The sequence below is a fragment of the Serinus canaria genome, chromosome Z (assembly GCF_022539315.1).
Source record: "Serinus canaria isolate serCan28SL12 chromosome Z, serCan2020, whole genome shotgun sequence".
Lineage (NCBI taxonomy): Eukaryota > Metazoa > Chordata > Aves > Passeriformes > Fringillidae > Serinus > Serinus canaria.
The window spans coordinates 66,500,487-66,524,717 of record NC_066343.1 but is presented as its reverse complement, the minus strand read 5'-3'; the positions used below and the strand labels follow the sequence as shown (position 1 = coordinate 66,524,717).

At 46.7% G+C, this 24,231-nt stretch overlaps 1 protein-coding gene across 10 annotated transcripts in view; it reads left to right on the top strand.

Moving 5' to 3' along the window:
* The window catches only part of RUSC2 (RUN and SH3 domain containing 2), a 57,569-nt gene that overhangs the window by 16,643 nt on the left and 16,695 nt on the right, over nucleotides 1-24,231 (top strand). For 5 of the 10 annotated variants that reach the window (XM_018922933.3, XM_018922939.3, XM_018922940.3 and 2 more), the window contains one exon: nucleotides 5,358-5,463. The exons of 1 other annotated variant lie outside the window; for it this stretch is intronic. The gene's annotated coding sequence lies outside the window, so the exon portion shown is untranslated. Of the gene's footprint in view, nucleotides 1-2,879; nucleotides 3,619-5,357; nucleotides 5,464-24,231 lie in introns of those variants that run through there. 4 more of the 10 variants (XM_050986654.1, XM_018922934.3, XM_050986655.1 and 1 more) reach the window with 3 other exon arrangements.

Sequence of the window (24,231 nt, the reverse complement as noted above, 5' to 3'; positions counted from 1 at the left end):
TCGGCAGGAAGAGCTGGGATTATTCCTTAAGGAACAGTACAAATGGGAACTGGATAGTTCAAAATTGAATGGCTGTGTGACTGAGAAATGAGCAAAAAGTTCAGCTCTGTCTGAAAGCTCACTGGGGGAAAGTGACAGTGGGGGGAAAACTCAGGGTTTCAGAGTGATGTGCAAGGTAACTGTGAGCATCCAACATGATGTAGACATGGAAAAGACACATGTCATCCAATGGGACACATTGGACAAAGCATTTCTTGCAGACATGGGGAAATTTTAGTATATTAAGGCATGGCAGACCTTGCTTGTAAGACTGTGCACATTTCCAGTCACTCTCTGAAGGCTGTGTGCAAACTGGGTCGGGTCCAGAGAAGGAATATGGGTATGATCAAAGAAATGGAAAGCCTACCTAATGTGAAGTGGTTGGAGAACTCAAATGATATGACTTTAAACACAGGCTGTTTAAATGCTGACGTTAAAGCTCATTTTTGGAACATAAGTGAATAGGTGTGAGCTGTGCTTGGATAAAGATAAGCTGGAAAATTAGAGAATGTTCTTAAACATCAGAGGACTGAACTCGGGGAATTAATTCTGTTAGAAGACAGCAAGCAACAATAACTGTCCAACTTCTTTAAAAAAACAGCAACAACTTTCTCCTTTGAAGCCATTTCCTCATTTGGGGGTGTGGCTCCTGCCTTGGGTTGCTAGCCCTGAAGAAATCAGTACGGCTGTTGTGGGCAGTGGGCAGGGCTCACTGGAACACAGGTCATCGTGGTGGGATGGTGGATTTGGATGTTGAGAATATGTCTTTGACCGGCAAAACCTCACAGACCCCTGTGCCTCTGTCCTCAGTTCCCCTTGGAAGGCGGTCTCAGTGTGGATCGGTTGGTGATCCCCCAGGGAAATGTGAGGGCTAAGGGCAGGCATTTCCACTCTGCTAACATATGTTTTTATCAGTCTACTAGGATTTTTGACCCCTTGTTCAAAAGCTCCTGTGTCTGTTCCCACTGAACAGAAAAGATGCCGAGCGTATGTCAGAAACGATCAGCCGGCATTGATCTCTGTGTGTCAGAGAGATGTTGTTTGACCTTGAAGCACAGGACTTGAAGGAATGGGGAATTATTTTAGTTTTCCTTTATGATGAAGTTTCATCATCTGTTTTCCTGTTGGCTCCTGTTTTCTGGTTCCCCCTTGCTCCAGTTGAGCAGACCCATGCTCTTAGTTCAGCTCTGACCAGCATCCCTCTCTCTGGCATTTCCCAAACAGCCTGGATGGTGTTGGTGCTGGGTGGGGTTGCCATGGGATTTAGATTTCTACCACAAACAATGGGTAAGCAGTTTGGAAAGACTGAGCTGCATTTGCCTTGCTCCTGGGTGGTCCAGCACATAGGAAAGAGGGAAGATGTCCCTGTGGCCAATACAAATGTGGCCAGAATCTAAATCCTAGGCATGTTCCTGCTGTTGCATGTGCAGATAGTGAGGCACAGGTTTTCTGCTGTGAAGTGCTTGCTGTTGCTTGTACCACCTTCTGTTTGCTCAAGAGGCATGGACATTCTGAAGGTAATGAGGGATTGGTCAAAATGCCCACCCTTTAGGAGGAGGTGGCAGGCAGCTCCCTTTGCTGGGCTACAGCTCTAAGCTGGAGGCAGCAGCTGGGGCTGCCTGGCAGTTCCAAGGGTGGGCAGATTGTGCCCCACACCTGATGGTGAGAGGTGATTTAAGACCTGTCCTAGCTTAGTGCTTGATGTCAAAGCTACAGCCCAGAGAGCTGATTGGAATCTGGGGCTGAGCTGTTTCCAGTTCATGCATCTCTGGAGCAGCTTTGCAGCAAATAGGTGGGAGGCTGGGTCAGCTGGTGGGTGATTTTTCTGCACAGTTGTGGCAAAAATAGAATAGGTTCTTCTTGTACGTGGGCATGTGCTGATCTTAGCAGCCAATTCCTGCATAGTATGTGAAGAAAGAAGCCCAAGCCCAAGACTGAAATGTGTTGGGCTTTCTAACACCCAGCTGATCTATTTGTGACCTAGCTGTTGTCAGCAAGAACTCCAGGTACATGTACAGCTCACTTCCAGTGAGAGTGCAACACCTGTGGCTCCCCCAGAGTGGTAAGCTTTGCTGCAGCCCAGGACTGGGAGGAGGATGTGCCTCCTCACTGGAATTCACAGGTGGGAGATTGTGTTGTGCTTCCAGTTCTGACAGCCCTGGAACACTGGGTAAGGAGGCAAGATTGCAAAAATCCTGCCCGACACTTGGGATGCTTGTGGATAGTGATTATTCCTGATTAATAAGGAATTATTCCTGATTAATAAGGAATTTTCTCCTGCCAAGCTACCTACACTGCAGGATGCTGGAGTCTGTGGGAAGCACCTGACCAGGTGAAGCAGGATGGGAACCCCTGTTACTGTAGGGGCAGGCATGTCTTGACACCTCCATCTCTCTCACCTTCATTCTCCAAGGAATACAGTCACCAGCCTGCAGAATATAGAATATCCCTGCTTCCTCCTTGCATGACACTGTGGAGTCAGCCATGCTCCCCTTCTTGCACTGACTCATCTCTGTGATCAAATAGAAGTCATCTCCTAGAAGACAGTCTGCAAGAAAGGGCTTTGTTCTTCCTTATTAATTAGTACCTGAGATCTCCTACTGCCTGCAAAGCTTTGGGACAGGCCGTCAGTTCCTAGTGCTGTTGCTGAGTGAGGCAGACTGGGGAGGGAGATGCGGCAGAGGGGCGTGTGCTGCAGAGGGTAAGATCTGGGGAGATCCATGTGAGTTTAGATCTGGGGAACATGCAGAATGTATTTTGGGGAGGAGGGTACAGATGTTTTTGTTGGGAACAGATGTGTAAATAGGAGTGTTTCTCAGGAATCCCTGTCTGCTTCACTGCTCTGTTTGATTTTAAAGAAAATACCCCCTGGCTCCATCTGCTCTGATGTGTGTGTCTGATACACAGACAGGCATTGCTGTCAGTGAATTGGTTAATGCCAGTGTCCTGTGGCAGGGATGAAGGCAAGCACTCAGCCTGCCAGCATTTATACCTCCTGGCGTCAGCATTGGCAATGCTTGTGGAGGACTGGGAGGGCACCGAAATAGTTTCCATTCTCCTCTCTGCTGTGGGAACGAGTCTCCTGGGTAACAAATGCTCCTTGTTCTGCACAGAGCTCCACAGCTGAAACTCTCCATCTCTTTCCTTGCTGTTGCTCCCTGACTGTCCCAGCTGAAGGGGCCGGAGATGTCTGCCTGAGCCTGCCTTAATTAACACTGACAGTACAATGGGACTGGCCATACGGGGGTCCTGGGGCTGCACGCTAATGGGAGCATAGTAAATAGTCTCATTTACAGCAGCTTGGTTGGAGCAGAGCCTGCCAGGACTGGCTTTCTGCTTGCTGCAATGGCCAGGCATGGAGATGGGTTCCTCACTCCTGCATCCTCCTGGGGCCTTGTCCCTGCCTCTTGAACAGGACCAGCTGGTGGAGTGGGTCCCAAGCATCCCAGGAAAGTCAGGCAGTGGGCTGGGGAGCAGAAGGTGTTGCTGATAGGACCAATACATTGACTTCTTGGGAAGGACCTGGCCTGTGGAGCCTGACCTCAGGGACTGGTGGAGGGATCATTCACTGGTTTGGAGGTGAGTAGTGGAGCTACTGTGATGCTGGCTTCAGTGCATTGCAAACAGTCTGCACAGCACAAGGCTCTTTTCCCAGTGCAATGGTCTCTGCACTGGGGGGAATCCTGGACTCCTGCCTCTGAAGCCCTTGGTAGGAACCACCTCTCCAGCCCATGGTTTTCTGGCAGAAATCTGATTTAAATATTTTTGAAGAGACATTTTAAAAGTTTGTAGTATTCTTGGATCTGAGATAATTGGCAACCACTTCCACTAATAAGTCTAACAATTTCTGTCATAGCTTTTTATGTCATAGCTTTTTATATTTGACCTCTCCAGAGTCAGAAGCTTCTGTAAAGTTCTGTAATGTCTGAGTTGTTGTATTTGTGTTACTTGTTTGCTGCTTTGTGTACATCACGGCATAAAATAAAAAGTACTCAGCCGTGTGGCAGTTCTTAATTTCTTAGAATTCTGTGTCCATGTAACAATTTTACCCCTTCTCTGCCTTGCTTTGATAGGCTCACTTCCCACACAGCCTCAGTTCAGAAGGTTGGGGCTCACAGGTTTTGCTTTTTCGAGTGTGGGTGCTCTAATTTCTGGGCTGTGCTTGGCTCTAGACAGGGCTGTAGGCATGGGGCTGGATGAGAAAGGGCAGTAATGTGAGTGGTCCCTCCAGGATGGATGCTGCTCCAGTGCTAGAAAGATCTGCCCTGGGACAGCACAGAGCACAGCTGAGTTTCTGGGGTGTGTGTTTATGCCCCAGCAGGTAGAAAAGCAAAATCAGCCACATTTGTCCTTTGCGCAGCTACAGTGTCCTGTCAGGAGCTGCACTACTCTGCCTATGGAGCAAGTTCCATCGCCCCTTCTCACCAGCTGCCTCTGGAAAGGCAGATAGCGAGAGAGCCTGAGCTTTGCTGGTGGTGACCCCCTGTTTCAGATAGAAAGATCTGCTCTGAGTTGCAAGATGCTGTGATCTAGCCCAGGTTATGGGCTTTAATCACAAACTGCAGCTAAGAGTTGGTGGGACCTTGATTTGAGGTCCCCTGTGAAAGCAGGGACTGCAGACATCCTGCCCCTGCCAGGTGGGTTCAGCACTGTGGGAAGTGGTGGTGGTTGCATCTTGCTCTGGAGGTGGCTGCATTTCAGGGATGCTGTATATGTTGATGAAGCTGTCTAGGGCAAGGCACTACAGAAATCTAAAGAAGCTTCAGGAAGCTTCTTGCAGTCTTCCCATCCTCCTCCTCCTCCTCTGCATTGCTTTGCAGACTGCCATTTTATCTCCAAGGGTTCTAGCTGCCATTATCAACAGTAGGAACCCTCCAGTCCCTTTTGCTTTCCTTTGCCAAGAAAGGGTGAAGAGATCAGGCAGCCTGCAAGCACACAACATCCGAAATCCAGTCTCATCACAAAATAGGATGCTGCCGCTCTATTTTACGGCACAGGCTTCGATCTTTTTATTTCTCCTAATGCTGCCTACCTGATTTCCCTGTTCCTGTAAGAATCAATTCTCCATCATCCCCTCCTTCTCTGCTCCCTCCCATCCCCTGCCTTGTCTGAGGTTCCACAGGGACTGACTGCGAGCTGAAGTGGCGGTGCTGTGGGCATGCTTGCTCCTTCACATGCAGCAACGTCACAGCAGCAGCAGCAGCAGCAGGAGCATCAGAGATGTGATTGCGCAGACCCTCTGCATTGCCAGGGATGCAGCTGTGAAGGAAAAAAAAAAAAATCAGAAAAAAAAAATATTGACACTATGTTTCCCACAGCATCCTGGTGAGAGAGCACAGAGGCTTCTGGAATCTGAGCGCTCAGGAGTGCCGGAGCAGAGTGTGTTCACTGACGGGAGACGGGGGACGAAGGATCTGTGGTAAGGTGAGATGGACGAATTATCGGGATGGGTGTCAGCTGTGCTGTTGGTTTTCAGGCCGCTCGGTGGCCGGTTTATTTTTGCGGAGGATGCCAGCTAGCCGATAAAGATTAAGGATTTAAGGGTTGCTTTGTCTCTTCAGGGGCTGCATTGCTTTGGAGCTGGCTGTGGCTGTCATGGATGCGAGCGAGCGAGGAGGCTGTGGCTGCTGCGCAGAATGTGTGTTTGTCCATTGTAGCTGTGAAATAGCAGTTGTCATGTCCGGGGCTGGCTGTGCAGAGGCGAGTCGTGCTTCGCCCTGGCAGTGCCTCCGCACAGCTCTCCATTGTGCCTGCCATGACAGCCGAGCCCGCGCGGATTGTTGTGGTCCCGCCGCTACCATCGTGCATCCCTGGCGGTGATGCTGCTGTGCAGCTCAAAAGCTGTTTTGACAGACAGCGCTTCCATGAAAAGACAGAGACAAAGGGCTCAGACAGAGGAAAGGTTGCTGTCACTGTGGCTTTTGCCTTATTTTTTCGGCTTCCACCCCCTCCCCCCTTTCTTTTTTCTGTCCCCTAAATACTGGTAAATCATTTGTTCAGAAGGCATTAGGGTGAATATCATGGCATGTAAAACGCTGTCCTTCTGCTGAGCGATACACAGGCTCTGTGCAGGCTGGACTCCTTTGTGTTGCCAGGGTGTGTCTGTGCTGGCTGTGTAAATGGATGCATTCTCCCTGCCTCTTTTCACAGATCAGATGAGAAAGGTTATCTAGGAATGGAGGAATTACTGCTTTTAATTACTGAAATGAGGGGTCCGGGCTGGGTACCAGTTACTGGAGCTTAATTACATGGTCTTGTTATAGCCAAATCCCTCTTTTCCTTCCCTGCCTTCCTTCTTCTTCCTCCCTCCCCCACCCTCTGCACAAATCCTTCCATTAAATTGCCTCTGCAAATAGGGAAGGGCATGAACAAAGAGAAGGATATATGTGGGATAGGGATATGGATGCTGGAGGGGCAATGTTCAGCATGATGGTGAGAACAAAAAAGCAGAAGTATAAAAGAATGAGATTCTGGTATATGTGTTAAAGTGACGTGGCTGTAGGGGAATGTGCAAATGGGAATGTCATAACAAAAGGAGATGACAGAATAGCAGATACAGTCTTTTGGAGTTATGGAAAATGCTGGGCCTGTGGGGTTGCAATTGCAGGATTTTGGGTGAATCCGAAGCAAATCAGAGTCACAGAGTAACCTATCGTACAAGGTGTGGATTGATGGGTGTCATAAACGAGTACAAGGGAAGTAGAGATCTGTATTTTAACTCCACACACCTGCAGTCTTTTATACCAGTGTTACTAAAAAGTGAGCTTGGCAGGTCTTACCTATTTACAAATTTTTTTTCCCATTTGCCAGTGACCCAAGAATAATTCAGAAATGCTTTTTAGGCCTATAAAGAGCAACAGGATGTCAGGAAAAATGTAGATTAAATGGTAGATGTTTAGCAGAGCGGCAGAGGAACCGTGGAAAGAGGAGGCAGATGAGAGGCATTGCAGAGCTGGGAGAGCAGGAGCTTTGGGTCAGAGACCAGTGGGAGAGTGCACAGAGGGGAAATTCAGGGTTGTCATTGTCAGGGAATGCAAATGTGTTGTTTCTGTTGTCATTCTCCAGCCTCTCACTGTGTTCCCCGAGATCTCAGCGCTGTGTGCAGCCCTGCAGGGTTTGTGGGGGTGGGGGTGATCCTCAGCACAGCCTTTTCTGCAGTAGTTCTCCGGAGGAACCATTTTGATGCTGCAGGTTCTCTTTTGGTCGCTTCCTCTCTGTCCCTATGGAGTGACAAGGCTCCACAGCCTTTATACCCAGTGATGAAGGCAAACCCAGAGTTTCAGTGCAAGGTGCCAGGTGAGGAGGAGAGGGCTTCCAGCAAAATCTCAAAGTGGCATGTTGCCTTCTTGCAGATTGATGACAATGTCCTGGAAGCAACATAAGGCTTCCTGAGCTGCAGCTCCTTCTCACCCCTGTCTTGCTCTTGGACCTGGGTAAACCTCTCTGTGTCTCCCAGAATCTGTCCCTCTCAGGCTGATGGGAGCAGAGAGCAGGATGTCTCCTGCAGGTGTGCACCAGACCGGGTTTGCTGCTGCAGAGCAGGTTCCTATGGGAGATGGGTGGTGGGTAACAACAGCGTGACTTTGTGCAGCACATCATGGGCTGGAGGACAGGATGTGCAACAGAATGTACAGACACACACACCTGCATCAGCATGTGGAAGAAAACTCATGTATATATGGTTTGTGTATACAATGCCTGCCTAAAGGAATTAAAAAAAGGTGATGCAACCTCTTCTGTGTGGGGTGGGAATGGCCCCAGGGAATACAGGCTGTGCCTAGCTAGTAGGTACCACTCTTACAAGAACATCTGTTAAGCAGTGAGAGTGCACAGATAATCTCTGCCTTGAGATGCTTGAAAGATGGGCCAGAGGTTCTGGTGACTGGAGCTGACTGAAATCATCCACAGGACTTTGTCTTCCTCACTGCATCGATGCAGATGATGGAGATAAAGTGCAGCTGGATCTCTAGATACAAGGGACCTGGACCTGCATTGCAGAAGGTGCAGGTGGCCCAGGAGAATATGCTGTGAACTCGGGAATGGCCTGCCCACAGCTCCGTTACTGCCTGTCAGGTGTCTGAGGCTGTGTGAGCAAACAAAGAACAAATTTTTAGTCCCAGACATTCTTCATTTTCTTCCAGTCTGATGTTCCTGGAGAGTAAAGATCTCACTCTGGTGTGGTTCCTGATACCCAGACAATACTCTGACTTTTGCAACCCCTTCTTGTGCTTTGCCCTCTTTTTAATTTATTTCCCTGTCTTATTTTTCTTTTCCAGTGTTTTCTGAAAGACTTACGTAATAGTAAGGGCACATTGATAAATCTAACATGGGTCACTTTCCCTGCCTTTGCAGAACAGCTAAAGACTTTTACCTGTAATATTTGTCAGCCACATGGTTTCACCTTTTTCCTCTCTTTTCCAATGGGTATTTTTATCAATAGTGCAGTTGCCAGCTGTGAGCAACCAGCTATACTTTCATTGTTCTGGGATCGAGAATATCCTGTCCTTCTGACTTGAGTGCTTTCATCTTTTTTAATTTGTTTCCACTCAAAAGCTATTTCCTTTTCTGCACCTTCTTCCCCCTATTATCCAACCTGTCATTGCAGCAGCTTCTATATTTGTTTTGCCAAAACAGCACTAAAGGTGCTGTTTTTCTTGCCACTAATATCCTTCTTGGTGTGGTTACTCTTTCAGGTTGATCGGGAGCCTTTCTCTTCTAATCTCCTCATCTTTCTTGGAGTGTCTAGATTTTTTAAAAAAAACTTAAATTCAAAGTATTTTCTGCAGTACTTTTTCAAGCTGTTTGTTCTTGTTGGCATTATAACTGTTTGCTCTGACGTGCCAGAGATCTGGCACTCAGAGCAAACCTTTTTAAAAATTAAAAAGGTTTCATTACAGCTCTGTTTGCTTTTTACCATTTTATTTAATATAAACTGGGTCAGCTTGACATGTTCAATCCAAAGCAACTTCTGTATCATGGGTGCTGGGTGAAAGCTCATCTCAGTAGGCACAGTTCTGAACCCAAAATAAGTAAATCCATAGTAAGAGATGTGGAGATCTCTGCTGTTGCTTGAGAAGTAGAGGATTGGAGGTAGAGGTACCTTCCTGTCAACTGTGGAATCAAGGCCCATACTGGACAAGATTTTGTCTTCTTTCTTATGGAAACCACTGGAATCTGACTGGTAGTGGAAAACCTCCCTTCTCTTCTACCTCTGCTGCTTCATGGGCAGTGTTCTGATGTGGATGAAGTGCTTCTGGCTGGCCAGTCCATAAGCCCAAAAGAGCCAGAAGCCCACCAACACATTCCAGCTGTGGGAGAGGCTGCGGGATAAGGCTTGAAGAAGCTGAGAGAGCTTGGCTGGCAGGGGGTGAAATCTGTAGCAATGATCAATGACAGCTGTATTGGTAACAAGCCTTAGCAGGGATTTGCCATTACTATTATTATCTGTCAAGCAGGTTTCCTGCATGCCCTCACACTCATCTCAAAGTTGCTTACTCTCCAATAAGAAAGAAATGGTCTGTCAAAATATCTCTGGTCTCTGATTCTGCTTCAGTTTTCTCTCTTGATGAAAATGATTTTAATATTTATTTTCTGAAAAAAGTGGGTCAAAGCCGGGACATATGTGTTAGGATGAGCACAAAAGCAGGCTGGCCCACAAGCTCTTTGTCTCATCCCCACGATTGTGTTGCAGCCTCGGGATCATGTACACAGTATTTTTTTTCTACCCCTCAGACACATGTGAATACTTTTTACTAGGCAAGGCTGTTGGTTGCTAAATTTACAGGCAGTGGGATAAAAAAACCCAACCAAACCCCGCTGTGTTTGTTAACTGTGGTGAATGGGATGGAGGGGGAAGGCAGAGCTGTAGTGTTGGTGAGTGGCCGTAAAGTGGCTGATGGCATCTTATTGCTCAGGCTCTAGCTCTGAATTTGGACTCCTGGAAGAGAGACCATGTGTTGGTTTTTGGGCAGTGCTGAGGCTGTGGGGCTGGCAGTACCTTTGAGTGATAAATAATCAATAATTGAGTCATATTGGCAATGCTTTGTACTGACCCTTGGCAAGTGATAGGAAACTGGCCTTGCCACCAAGCTGCCACTCTGTGTTCCAACACAAAATGCTCCCTGGAAGCAGAGAACAAGTGTCACTGCTCTGTTATGCTTTTGGGGACAGTGTCAGAGATATCTCACAGTGTATGAATGCTAGCAGTTCCTTTTGGTTAGAAGGGAGTTTCTGCCCTGGGAGTTGTATGGAAAACACATTCAATTAGAGCATGTATGGAAAACCCTAGCAAATACCAGGTTTCGGCTGACACTTTCCTCAGACCCTCTGTTATTTCAGACTAGAGTCCTTGCTCCCTACCCAATTTATACTACTCTCATCAGTTTGACTCCAGAACCTCACCTTATTCTTTATTAACTCACAGTAGCTGCCATTGTTTCTGGAAGAACATGTCCCAGATGCTTTCATTGTGCTCATTCTTTTCTGCTATGGTCTGCCTGCCCCGGTGCAGGACCAGCCACACAGCTACTTTGCCTCCTTTTGCCTGTGGGCCCAATTGACCTGGGTTGTTTAGCAAGATAACTTCTTTTGGTCCCTCTCTGGGGTTCCCATGGCAAAGAACAGGGATGTGGGCCTCAGGCTTCACTGTCATGTGTAAGCTCAGATAGCATAGTTGTACTCCTGGATGCCCTTCTTAGCAGGGAGAATGACCTGTCTTGATTATTGTGCTAGCACAATTTTCTGCTCTTAGCGGGCAGGATCATTACAGTGTTTGCTTACATGGTGTTTTTCCCTGTAGTCCCACCATCAAACCTTTTCCAGTAACTCAGGTGGCAAAATGATAAGCCCACACAAGGAGAAGATCCAGTGGGAGGAGTAAATATTTTATATCTCTGGTCCCAAGATGCTGTTGACCCACACAGTGTACATTCCTTGTCTTGGCCCAATTTATTCTGATGATTGATACCTGGAGTGACACATGTGCCTGGTCGACCTCTCCTTCACCACTTGGTCTCCTGTGAATTGCTGTTGTGGCTTCTGAGGGGTTTCTTGCCAAAATGTGTCTTACCCTGAGCAGTGATTGTAGCTCCCTTCAGAAAACCAGCCAGAGGATTTCAGCATGCATCTGGACTTAGCCATTTCCTACTGGCAACATGCTGTTCTCACTTGTCCACAGTCAGTGGCATGTAACTTACTCTACTGCTGAGATTTGGCATCTAACTTATTCTGCTGTCCTTCAACTGCAGGTTGTAGTGCTTGGAATGTTGTTGAGGAGAGCATTGTCCTTACACAGATGTCTTCCAGCTTGTCCTATTACTTTCAGCCCCTTGTCATATCCCTAATTTTCATTTCCATGGGCCCTTGCTATTTATAATTACTGTATAAAGCACTCTGAAGGTGGTGACTGCTTATTACAGTAAGCCTGACAGCTTGTTTGTTCCCACGTACTCCTCAGAGTGGCTGGTTTTGGTGGAGCACTTGGTCAGGGGAGAGCACAGGGTGACCTCCGGCATCCCTGACCCGGTGAGGAGGGCTAGCCTGTTCGTAGCACGGTAGGAGAGGAGGAGGGGGGCAAACTGCAAGAAAACAGGTGTGTCCTGGTGCTGACAGGCAGTGGCATGGGTGTGGTTAATGCACAAAGGTGGCAGTGCTCCAGCCACAGCCATTCAATTTATGCTTGGCCGTATTTGGTTGAGACACTGGGAGTCATTTTGGAACCACTGGGGTTTTTGTAATCTCCGGTTTTCTTGGTGGCTTTGCAAAAGTTTCAGAGACTCCATAGAATATTTCCATCTCCATAACCCTGACCTCTCCCAGGCTTTATGCTGGTGACATGATTTGGTACCCCAAGGTAGAGAAACACCCCAAACCGAAATGATGCATTTGTAGTTGTCCCAGGGGCGCTGAGGAGTGATTCTGCTCTGTACCAGAGCACATTCAACGGACAGGATTTTGGTCCAGTGCCTTGTTTCTGCTTTCCCCTTGGCATGAGTTGAGGTTGAAAAGAAAAACCACAACAGCCTCTTGGCCTGCCCATCAAAATTAAAGGGAAATGTTCTTTCAAGGGTGCAGACCACTAGATCTCACTGCTTTAGTGAGGTAAATTCACTTTGGAGAAATATCCCTCAGCCCAGACCCTTGAAGGACTTCAAGGACCCTTTTACCTCTTGAGGGACCTCAAAGAGAAATTGCATGTTGACATACTGAGAATTTATGCAGCCTGAGAGAGCAAGCTCCAAAACCCACACTCCAGGGACGAGGGAAAACCAACTGCTTCCCTCAGAGAGCAGATTTGTTTAAAAAAATCCCCTGATTTCTCCTAGGCTAGTCTTGTTGTAACTCTTCATTTACAACAGGACATTTTTCAGCTTGATGGTAAGTTACATAAGTGTGTGTAAGAGAAGATAGTCACAAAAGTACACTTTGTCAGATTCCAAATTATTAAACTGATTAAATGCATTCCAGCTCATTAAACTGATGTTATTAAAATGCAAAAAATATCTGATTGTCACCCTGGTCATAAGGGACGTTAACTGGCAGGCATATACATGTGGATGTTAAGGTACATAAGAAATGGAATGGAAGATTATTTTACTGCTTCTAATCCCACTGTCAGTTGGAAAACTGTGTGAAATTAGTCGCTCCAGCTCAGAAGCATGAATGCATAGCTGGAGGGAATTGAGAAACTGCCTGGGAAACTGAAAAAGTCCCTGGAAAATGTTCCTAAGAGAAGAGATTGAAAAAATTGAAGTTACTTGTGGTAAATGGGAAACTGTGGGGTTTGTGATATGAAATACTGAACAATCTAGAGAAAGAAATAGTGATTTATGAGGTGCCCTGATTGTAATGTGAAAGCACTCCAGGAAATTAAGAAGGATTATTTGAAACTGATAATATGAATACTTTTCACATACTGTGATTAATTAGTCCATGAATCTTGCTTTCAAACTTCAAAGGCCAGCAGTATTCCCAAATGGCTTGGCATTCTTGTGAATAAGACTACCCACTGTATTTATAGAATGTGTTCAGAAGTTGAAGACATTAAAACCTTGTGGTTTTGTTAAGGCCCATCTCAGTGCAAGGGCTTAACACAGGCAAATGTTTGTCTCAGCTACATGTCTTCTCCGAGACAAATGGTCCAGAAAGGATGCACAGCTTCAAGAAGGAAGATGTTCAAATGTGAACGTGTCCTATCTGGAAAGATATGTGAGCCTACAGTCTTAAAGTACCTCCTCAGTTCTCTCAAACACCCTTGAAGTGATTAAAAGCAGACTACTCACAGAATCATAGGATAGTTTGGGTTGGAAAGGACCCTGGAGTTCCCATCTCATTCCATGCCCCTCCATGGGCAGGGACTCTTCTACTAGACCAGCTTGCTCAAAGTCCCATCCAACGTGGCCATCCTTTCAGTAGACTTGGTGAGTCTTCTGGAACTCTGACTGCTCTCCCAGCAGAGAGTCAAGGATCATCCTTGTTTGCCCTCTTTTTTTTTTTTTTTCCCCTAGTCAATGGGTCTGTGTGGCCCAACATGATCAGCAGAAGTCCTTAGTTAATCCAGGGTTATCAGATTTAGTTTACCCTTAATGCTCTGTTGAGCCCAGTCATTCCAAGCCTAATTAGCACATGAGCTGTCTTGTGAAGTGACATCCTAAAATAAACTGTCCTGAATAGAGCTTTAAAAACTGAGCTCGGTTTGGGTTGCCAGCCCCTACAAGGGATATGTTTCCCTCTCAGAAGGAAAGTATGTGTAATCATTAGGAGTGCCTGGTCTGCTTCATAAGTATTTTATTAAGATTCTGGCTTGCCTTTTGTTAGTTCTGCTGCATGGAAAATATTCTGTTATATAAACTGATGTTGTGGTTTCATCCCGAATCTCTTGAGTTCTGCCTTGCTGCCAGCCATGTGAACGTACAAACACACCCACACATCAGGAGGACACTTGGAGTGAGGTTGGTAATTGGACCAAGGACCTGGGAATACTCTTGTGCTTGAGCAGAACGGAAATCTTGGCACTGAAGGTTGGCAAATTGAGTAGAAAATATGATCCTCTCCCTGCCCTAGCCCAAGGACAAGTAATGAAGTTAAATATCCCTATGCTCAAAAGTACTGACAAGATAACTAATAGTGTGGCATGTAATTTGGAGTGGAAGGCACTGGTTCGGGAAGTTACAAGCTCTAAAAATTTGCAAGAATTCCAAAAAACAAAAGGGGCACTGAGGGATGTATAGTCTTTTAAATTTCGATGGGCAGGTTATGAAACCTGCTCTGCAATGTAGACTACTCCCAAATGAAGGAGGCTGCTTGTGACTGGGTAGTCTCACAATGGCCCAAGGATTTGTTCCTACATCAGACACTTCTTGTCTCAACATCCCAGGAATAAATCTGCCTTTTTTATTTTTACCCACACTGAACTCTGCTGAAATGAGATTCAGACATGACTGCAGAGGACCTGTTTGTTCAGCTACCTGGCCAAAAATAGGGTCAAGAAATGCATGATCTTAACAGTAATCAGGCAATTTCCATTTTCAAATATGAATGCTAAACAGCCTTTTCCTCGGCCTGCCTTCAAGGGATTGTACAATCCAGCCTGTGGTCTAAAAGCATTTGGGTATCAGTGTTATCATCATATATATCCATGTATTAATATATTACCTTGTATTGCATTTCTATGTATTGTTATATATATTCATGTAAATATAACAGAACATAATCTAATATCAACGTTGATATTATATGTGGTGGAATGTACTGCAGAAGGCAGGATAAATTTTGTGTATTAACTCCTCAGATGCTGCTTTCATTGGGCTACTGAGCTTTTTTGTCTTTGTACAGTTCTATCATCCCCAAATCAGGGAGTTGTCATCCTGCAGACCATTGTGTATTCCTGCGGAAGAGACACAGCAAAATGTCTTCCTATGTATCCAGGCATTTCTTCTGGTCTAGGTAGAACAGCCTAGGGCTAGGGAGGGTTACAGTCTCCTGCAGCCTTAGCAGGAGTCAGCTGTTGGCCACAGCTGCTGATTGAAAAACCATTTAGATGTGCAGTGTGGAAGAGGAACATCAAGTAAAAGTAGGCTGCTGCTGGGATGTGTTCTGTTTGTGCCTGATTTTGGTGCTCCTGATTCGTTTGCAAGCAGGTTTGCAGATGCAGGCATTCAGGCTGCTTGGCAGACCCAATGTCCATCACTCCTAGGTAATGCCATACCTGCACTGCTTCTCCTGTTCACTGGGATGTGGCAGCACCGCTGTGTTCCAGTCTGAAAATAATCCTGCTGGCACTTTTTGACATTTCTAGCTGTTTCATTTACCGTGACTTGTGGGGTGATTTTTTTGTTATTTCAAGAGCTTGGCCTGGCTGTGATTTTACTTGATCCCCCTGTAGCCACTTTCGCTGTCTGTTCTGTTTTTGCTGTTGAGCTGCATGAGGATTTACATATGTAACCCACCATCCCAGAAATGTTTGTTTTTCACTTGAGAGTGATTCCTGCATATGCGGTGCTCTGGGCTGAAGAGACAGTAAACATAATTTTACAGCCTCTTTTTACAGAGGTATCTTAAGGCTGAGTTCTTTATTTGTCAGGGTTTTTCAAGTGGTCACTAAAGCTTTTGTCTTACAGGGAGAGTTTTTGTTCTTGCAGGGATTGTTTTGCAGCTGTGATTCCTGCAGTACAAAGTCTGGACAGAAGTGCAATGCCAGTTTTAATCTGTATAGAAAGAAAGCAATTGCAAAGATTTACAGCCACAGAGTGACTGGAGTCTGTATGGATTTGCTGAGCTGTACTGCAGCAAGACCTTGTTCACAGTAAAGACAGACTTTCTTTGTCTGTTTTAGGACTTACCTAGTCTTTCTTCCCCAAGTCATGAAGGTGGTGGAAGATATAGGACTACTTGAGGTAGAGCTGGCCTTGTGTGCTTTTTTTATTTGTATAGATGAAAACTGCTCCTGAAATTATCCTCCCATAAGCTTTGGATAAGTAGGTCATCTGCTTTGCCATGGTCTGGCCAACACTATGTTGCCTGAAGCCAGATTCCAGTAAGGGTTAGGGAAGGAAATCCAATGCAAGTGATGTGTCCCTTCTCTTTGAGAGGTCTTTCCAAAACATGGCACAGGGTTGTGTGAATTGACAGATGCAAGTAGCCAAGGTGACCCCAATCTACAGCTGCAGTGCAAAGAGTAGATTTATCTCATCACCTCGCGGGCTAGAAGGTTTCAAAAACAGATGGGGACACATACGCTGCTGAGCTTTCTCCATCCTAGCAGGGACCAAAAGCACATGGGCCCATTCCTGGGCCTCCACATCTCAAAGGGCCTGGACCATTTCACAGTTCTGTGCTTTCTGTAACCTCCAAGCTTCTTTTCTCTGTTTCTCCCAGTGGGGAGACCCAAGTGTGTGAAGAGCAAAGTTTAAATCATTGACAGCATTCTTTTTCTACAGAAATTCCATTTCTCAAGACAGACAAAAACTACACAAAGCAAACACAATACATTAAATTTCCCACACTGAATAGTCTTAGCGTCCCCCAGCTGCCAGGTTGTCTTGAGTGACAACAACTCTGTTTTTCCTCCTCACTAGATTTTCCACTTTCAAGCCTTTTCTCCCTGCAGTGGTGTGATTCTTGGGGTGCTCTGGGCACCCCAAGTTACCCAGCAAGCCCAGAAATCTCCAGTGCTGTTGAGACTGTCGTGTCCTCTCCATCTCTTGATGTCATCTCAGGAGCCTTCACCCTGCTGTGGACACCTGAATAAGAGCAGCTGCCCATTTACCACTGTATGTAGCTCTGTGACAGACTTAGGGAACAGTTTTGCCACCCTGTGCAGGCACAGGTCAGGGAGCTGGCCTTGATTCCTGAAGCTGAGCTGAGTTCAATGCCTGACTCCCTCAGCCAGACACTCCATTCCCTGCCTCCTGTGGCTGCTGTGGTGAAGGGTTTTGAGCTCACAGCTCCTAGGCATAGAAGGTGGTAGGAAAACCTTCAGTCCAGATTTCTGCTGGCTTTGACTCAGGTTCACCCACAGCCGATGGCTGTGGTTTTGTCACCACGCAGCTGCAGCTGCTGGTTTGTGGGGTCCTCAGCTGGGCAGGTCAGTAGAAGGAGCACAGTGATAAGGCAACCAGCTGGCAGCCCTGCTTTGTACAAATCATAGAAGCATACCATGGCTTGGGTTGGAAGGGACCTTAAAGGTCATCCAGTTCCAACCCCCTTGCTATGGACAGGGAAGCCACCCATTAGGTCAGGATCACCAAGGCCTGACCAAAGCTGTGCAGTTAGGCACGGGTAGTCTTGGCATCTTTGAATACTGAGTGTGCCCAGAAATTTAATACGCTTATAGGATTTTCTTTCTTTCTCTGTGGGTTCTTGAGTGCTCTGGTGACCCTACAAAACCCAGGCTTCAGCACACAGCCAGATCTGCACTTCAAAATGGAATTGTGTGGTTTCTGCTGTTGCAAGATCTTCAGGAAGCTTTCAGAGTGCTCAGGCAAAAAGATGCTGTGCAAGCATAGTCCCTCCTGCTGCTACTGTTGCTGCTTCTAGAGAGTCTGTGATAAGAAAAGATTTACTGTGTCTGCATTTTAATTCATTAGCAACTTCTGTGTGATATGAACAGCTAGAAACATCAGTCTTCTTCTTCTCTGTGGATTTGCATAAAGTAATTAGGAGCATATGTGCTGGGGGCTGGGGCCAGGAGGAGGAGGAGGAGCAGGTTCCATCCCAGAGCACCTCAGTGGATGCTCTGAGTCATGGCCTGTAAATGGCTCTTGCCCGTGCCACATGCCAGATGATGAGTCACAGAGCAAAGGAGCACAGAAATGGGAGAAACTGGTTGGGTCACTGCCCTGGCTCCTATGTTAGCTGGTATAGATCTGCTGCTTGAGCTGTTTCTGATGTCTTATGTAACTCTAAATGCGCAGAGCAGCTGGGGCTTCTTGTCCTCTGCCTGGGGGGCAGTACCTGCCTCACGCTGCTTGTGTCATCATCAGCAATACACACACTACACCCATTGCTTAGTTTTGTGTGTGCTGGTAATCCCTGGCCCATGCAGCTCTTTTCTGCCAGCAGCACAAGGGCTGTGACTGACTGTCACGTGCTGTGGTTTCCATTTGGAACACATCATAATCCCATATAGTTCTGGGATGTAATGATACATTAATCATGGGCTTAGTCAGGCTGTCCTGGAAACCACTGGAAAAAGCCTTGGCCAAGGCAGGGCTCTGTGGAAAGAAAAGGGAAGTGGTCTTTTCAGGAATCACTGCACAGCATCACAAGAGGAATCAGCCTGAGCAGAAGCAGAAGTTTAGGAAGTACTTTGTTTTTCTATTTTTCTGCAGCTCCCTTAAAACATAAAGTGCTGGAATATTCACCCTGGGAGCATGTAGTAGACCCTGACTATTGCTCCCTGTCCCCTGAGACAGGGAAGGAGAGCTGGAGGTTTAGGATGAGTTAAACAATAAACATTTCCTTTTACACCTTTTTTTTTTCCCATTAAACTCACTGGATGATTTAATAAAGCACTTAATGAAGGTGTGAATTTGATGGAGATGTATTGGATGGCAAGAAAAAAACAGGTGTCCAAGCAAATACCAGTAAATAGACTCATCCTGCAACAATTTACAGGCTTCCTCACCTCCTCCCTCTGCTTACACATTCCAGGCCACTCACCCTGAACCACTTATCCTCTTCTCTGATGCTGCTACCTGAATGCCCTGCAGTTTTCTGGAATCTTCCTAATAAATTCTTGTTTAAAACCATCCAGTACTTTCTGGCAGCTTTTATAGTGGCAGAGCTGAGGCAGGGATGAACTGCAGCATTGGTGCTGGATGCAGTGAGCCCTGAGATCCCCCACACTGTCTGAAGAGTGGTTTTCAGTTTGGATCAATCTCCCAGCCCTTTTTCCTGGAGGTAGACATACAGGGATTAAACTGAAAATATCTCTCCCCATGGAGCAAAGAGATGTCTGTATTGTGCCTTTGTCTGCAAGATCACACAAACCGTTGCTTTTTGCAGCATTTCTACTGGTGCTTGTTTTGTAGGGCTGTGAGGTTTCTTCAGGCATGTTAATGCAAATGCACTGTAGGAGTCAGGGGTTCACATGGAACAGCCCTCAAAGAACAAGCACCTCTAATACAAAAGATTTTTTTCTGTTTCTTCTATGAAACTGAACGCCTAGCTTTTAACCCTGTTTTTGCATATTTTACCCTTGAATGACGTGATGAATTTTGGTCTGCCTGAAGAAGGTGATGATGGCAGTGAAACCAAAGTCATACAGAAGGAGTCAGTCACCCTCACAGTTAAAGGTTTCCTTTGGACACTCAATGTCATGGATGAAGTGATTGAGGTTTGTATTAACAATAATCTGTTCAGAAAAGCCATCCTCCAAAAAGCCAGCATTGCCTCCAGCTGACAGTTCTGATGATGTTGTGCTTGCTTCCTCATTCTCTGTGCTCTATGTGCAGTCTTTTTACATTAAAATCACATTTATCTCTCATATCTCTGCCTGCCTCCTCCAATGGATTACATTTTTTGAGGAAGCCTGTATTACCGTGAGCGGAACCCTGTCACTTCATGTGTGTGCAGGGGACAGCTCTCAGCAGAGCAGGGTATTAAGGGTTCAGCTCTAGACCTCCAAAATCATGGCTGGAGCCATAACAAGCATCCGAGTATGCCTGGAGGTGTGCAGCCACCACACATAACTCATCAGCCCTTAGAGGCAAATGCAGCCAGGTCTGGTGGCTTCTGCATCTTCTCAGCAGCGTTGCAGAGGCAGGAGTTGGTACCTGAGGCTGAGGAGCAATGAAGCTGCACCAACCACCTTTGAATTAGCACAGTGTCCTCAGTCTTAGGGGCGTGACAGGAGAGGGATTTGAGGGGCCTCTGTGTAGTGGTCAGCAAGGACTTAAAAGGCATGGCATGCAGAGCCCAAAGGATTCTGCATGCTTCTGTTACCTGCAGCATGCTGCCTTCCCTCTAAAGCTCAGATGTGACCTGATAGGCAGCTCTCAGATCCATGCTGAACCACCCTTTGCTGCTCATCACTCACCCGCTTTTTACCCAGAGCTTTGCTGCAGCTAAAGAGTTTTTGTTGTGTGTATTTATTTCCATGGGGCTAAAATAATTCATGAGCAATTCTGTAGCAAATGCAGGCATCTCACAAAAAGCCATTTTCGTTGCTCTGTATTATCCTGTTTGGAATGAAGCATCCACAATGTGGCCCTCACCTTCTCCAGGTAACGCATAGCACCTCAAGGAAGAGCTCCCTGAATAAACAACCCATATCTGCCATGTTGCAGCAGATGGTGTCAGTATGGAGAAGGCAAGAATTCTGACATTTGAAAATAAAATGGCTGATGTACAGGCGTGTCTAGATTTGTGGTGTTCCCTGCATTTCTCTCTGCCTTGCTCTGCTATTGCACCCTATTCTAGGCAGGAATCAGTGCTGGATGCTGTGTTTGCTCTTGTATGTTGAGCAGGAATCATGACAACAATAAGAAGAATGAACTGATTTGGCAAAAAATGTTCAGGTATGAACTGCCTAACCCCATCTGTGAATTTCCTGTTGCAAAAGGGAATCGAGGGCTTTAGGAAGAACTGATAAAAACCAGCAAAATCTGAAAGTGGTCTGCTTGCTGCATTTTATTCCCCAATGTCAATCCCAGTGTAGCAGACCCTGAGTAGGAAGAGGAAGGATACTTCTGCAGTCTTCCAGTATAAAGAAGGGTCAACTAATGGTGCAGCCAGGGAGGATGCTCTGGTGCTGGAAACTGAACAATCCCTGTGGTGGCAGTGCCATTGCCATTGCCAACCTCCCTGCACCCCCAAGTCCAGAGGAAACCAGGAGAGGTTGCAAGGGAGAGGAAAGGAGTAGCTATGGTACAAAATGTCATGCCTATCCCTAGAGAAGCCATCAGGATGTTTCCTGGCAGGAGCTGTGTGCATGCCACCTGTGATCCTGCACCTTGGAGCCTGGCGCTGGGAGCAGGTCATGGGTGAGTGCAGAATGGGCATCCGTCTGCTGCAGGTCTCTGGTGGGCAGTGAATTGCAGCCAACCAGGGAGCCTGTGCTGCTGCTGGAGCCAGAGAGCTGGGCAGAGCCTCGTGTTGCAGCCAGAGCACCGGAGAGACAGATGGGAAATGGCTGCCTGTCAGCTCTGACATTTTGCCGTCAAATGTCAAAGTGTGTCTGTGCAAGCCTGTCCTCCCACAGCAGCTTCTGTGCTGACGTGAATTGTGTGCTGCTCAGCAGGGCCTGTCAGCAGATTGGTGCTGGTGCTGGGAGCCTGTTCCAAGCAGCCATTTCCCAGAGGCAGCAGAGACCTGGTGCTTCAGCAATGAAGGGCACTGCCATCACAGTCTGTATCTTCAAAATTATGCTTTTCAGGTGGTTGCATTGTGGCAGCACTTGAAATACAGCAAAGCCTGGTGGAGAGATGTGATCTGAGCATTACTATCAAGTACAAGAGCAGTAACAAAGGTGGGGTGGGCTACATGAGTAGATAGGCGCTGGGAGACCAGATTTTTACCCAAAATGTTTGTGAGGTGGGAGCAGGAAGACAGGATAGGCTTCTGCTGAGAGCAATAGAAATAAATTCAGATAAACTCAGAGTTCCTGCTGTGCCATCAGTGGTGCACAGGGTCTAAACTGAGGCAGGAACACCCCTCCAGCAAGAGAGGGTGCGTGTGTGTTTGTGTGTGTGTGTGTGTGTGTGTGTGTGTGTGTGTGTGTGTGTGTGTGTGTGTGTGTGTTTGTGTGTGTGTGTGTGTGTGTTCTCAGGGTCAGCAGCTGCTGTTATCTGCAGTGGATCTTGAGCAATGGGATCTCAGGAATCTTTGATGAAGAAAATGTGCCCCCCAGGATCTGGGCTGAGTAGACATCAGCCTCTGTGACAGCAGCCATGGTAAAGGACCCAAAGGCTTGTAAGACTTTGGCTTGTAAGCCAAAGGCTTTTACACCCCTGAAAGGGGTGTAAAGGCTAATAGAGGTTTTAGGGAGATTACAGGTGAGGGGAGTTTAGGGTTGCACAATTAATAGTCCAGTTGGATATCCACCACCTGGTCCAAGTGGTCCTCTTTTCCTCAGAGCCTAAACCTGGATGAAATGTTCCAGGAGAAGCAGACATGTAGGTGAGAGCTCCAGCCATGTAAGTCTCTGGTAGCGTCTACCAGAAGCCCTGTCTGTTCTCTGACACTGGTGTTAGAATTAACTTTTGCATTATTGGATGCTTACTGCAAACATTAGCTCTGTGTCCATCTTTGTGTTTTTATTTCCTGTCAGCATCATCCTGTGTCTGTGAGAAGCACTACTGTGCGTGGGAGGAAAGAATTTCTTTTGATCATTTTTATCATCTTCTAATTGCTATTCTTACACCTTGAAAGAAGTGAAGTTCCTGATGTTTCTGTGTAGCTGTCTCATTTCTCATACTCTTGTTCTAACTTCATTTAACCCAGATTTCTCACTTTCCCTCCTGTGCTCCCACATGCCTTTGCAGGTCTGCTCCAAATCCATTATCACCCCACAGTAACAAATGCTGAGGTAAGGTAGGCAAAACCCACTGTGAATACCACTTTCTGGAGTCCGAAGGTCAGTGGTGGGGCCCTGGAGTCCAGAGCAATCCCGGGATCCCAGGATGCAATTTTCAGGGTGCAGTGATCACTGGGGATGCCTGGAGGAGTTATGGGATGTGAAGTGCTGACGGAGGGTGCTTGGGCCAAGGTTTTCAGAACAAGTGGTTGTTCTGTGAGAGCATTAGGTAATTTTTTAATCTCTCAGACTCATCCTGGATCACTGCTCTCATTTGTGGTTTCTCCCTCTCCTTGCTGCCTTAGCTGCCTGCTGATGCACTTGTCTGTGTTGTATTATCTGATCTGTAGAAGGGAAGGCAAGAGGAAAACCCCCTCCAAACTTGTGCTGGAGGTGCTTGTAGGTTGGACCTTTGGGTTAGGTGAGGCGGGGGAACTGGGTTTGTCCTTTGCTGTCCCATGTCAAACGCTGGTGAACATCTACAAAAAAGATGAAGAGAGACTTTTGACATGAGCAGAGTGATGGGACAAGAGGGAAAAGCTTTAAACTTAAAGATGGCATGTTTAGATTAGATATTAAGAAGAAATTCTTTACTGTGAGGGTGGAGAGGCACTGGAATGGGTTACTCAGAAATTGGCCCATCCCTAGGAGTGCTCAAGGCCAGGTTGGATGGGGCTTTCAGCAGCCTGGTCCTGTGAGGGTTGGAACAAGATTTTCTTTAAAATCTCTTCAGTTCAAACCATTTTGTTATTCCTCTGGCTCTGTAAGAACCTGCTATTTTGTGAATACAGGGAGAGTGAGGCTCTTGGTGCCCTGCCTGTGCAGTGCCTTGCTTCTGTGGCTCCTGGGACTGTGGCAGCCACACTGTTGTGAAGTGCAGCAGGTAATAAGCAGGTAAATGACACAGATTCTGCGGCAGAGAGATATGATCCCCTCCCAGACCACAGCAGAGACCAGTTTGAGCTGAGGTTTCACCATCAGCCAAAGGTCAGCAAAAGTGCTGTATGGGACATATTTGACCAATGCCAGTGGCTCCCCATGGTCCCACTGAGGTCATCCACTCCTTTTCACTAGCGTTAGGGAAATCCTTGTGTACATTAGTAGTTGCATATTTTGGCATGACCTTCTGGCACCATTAAAAGGGCTCGGGACCTCATGGAGTCTCCTGGATTTTGGAAAGGAATGACTGTTGCTGCTTTTATGTTCCAGTCTGCTCCTCTTTCCAGTCTCTTCCTGGACAATTGTGTGTGTCTGTTGCAAGACCTTGCCATGTTTGGTTCAGTGTACCTAAAAGGAAGCAAAGATGTTCAATCCAGTGTGAGAAGATAGACTTCTCTCACCAGAGTGCAGTGCTTCCCTTCAGACCCTGTGCAGTTTTCCTGTGAGCACACAGTGCCATCTGCAGTGAGGTCTTTGTTTGGCCCAAATCCTGTGCATCCCTTTGGCCTCTTGACTGAAATCAATTACTCTCTTCAGATATCTTTGAGAGGGGTCAGGTGAAATCACAAGTGTTGTCCCAGGAGCCTGCATGGAAGCTGACGTGTTTCTTTTACTTTGTGATGGTTTGTTTCCCAGAAGAAGGACCTCGTGTTCAGGGACTTGTGCTGACAGGGAACCAGTCTGTTTGATCCTTGTCAACACATGAAATCTTCAGTCAACCAAGGATGTTTTAAATA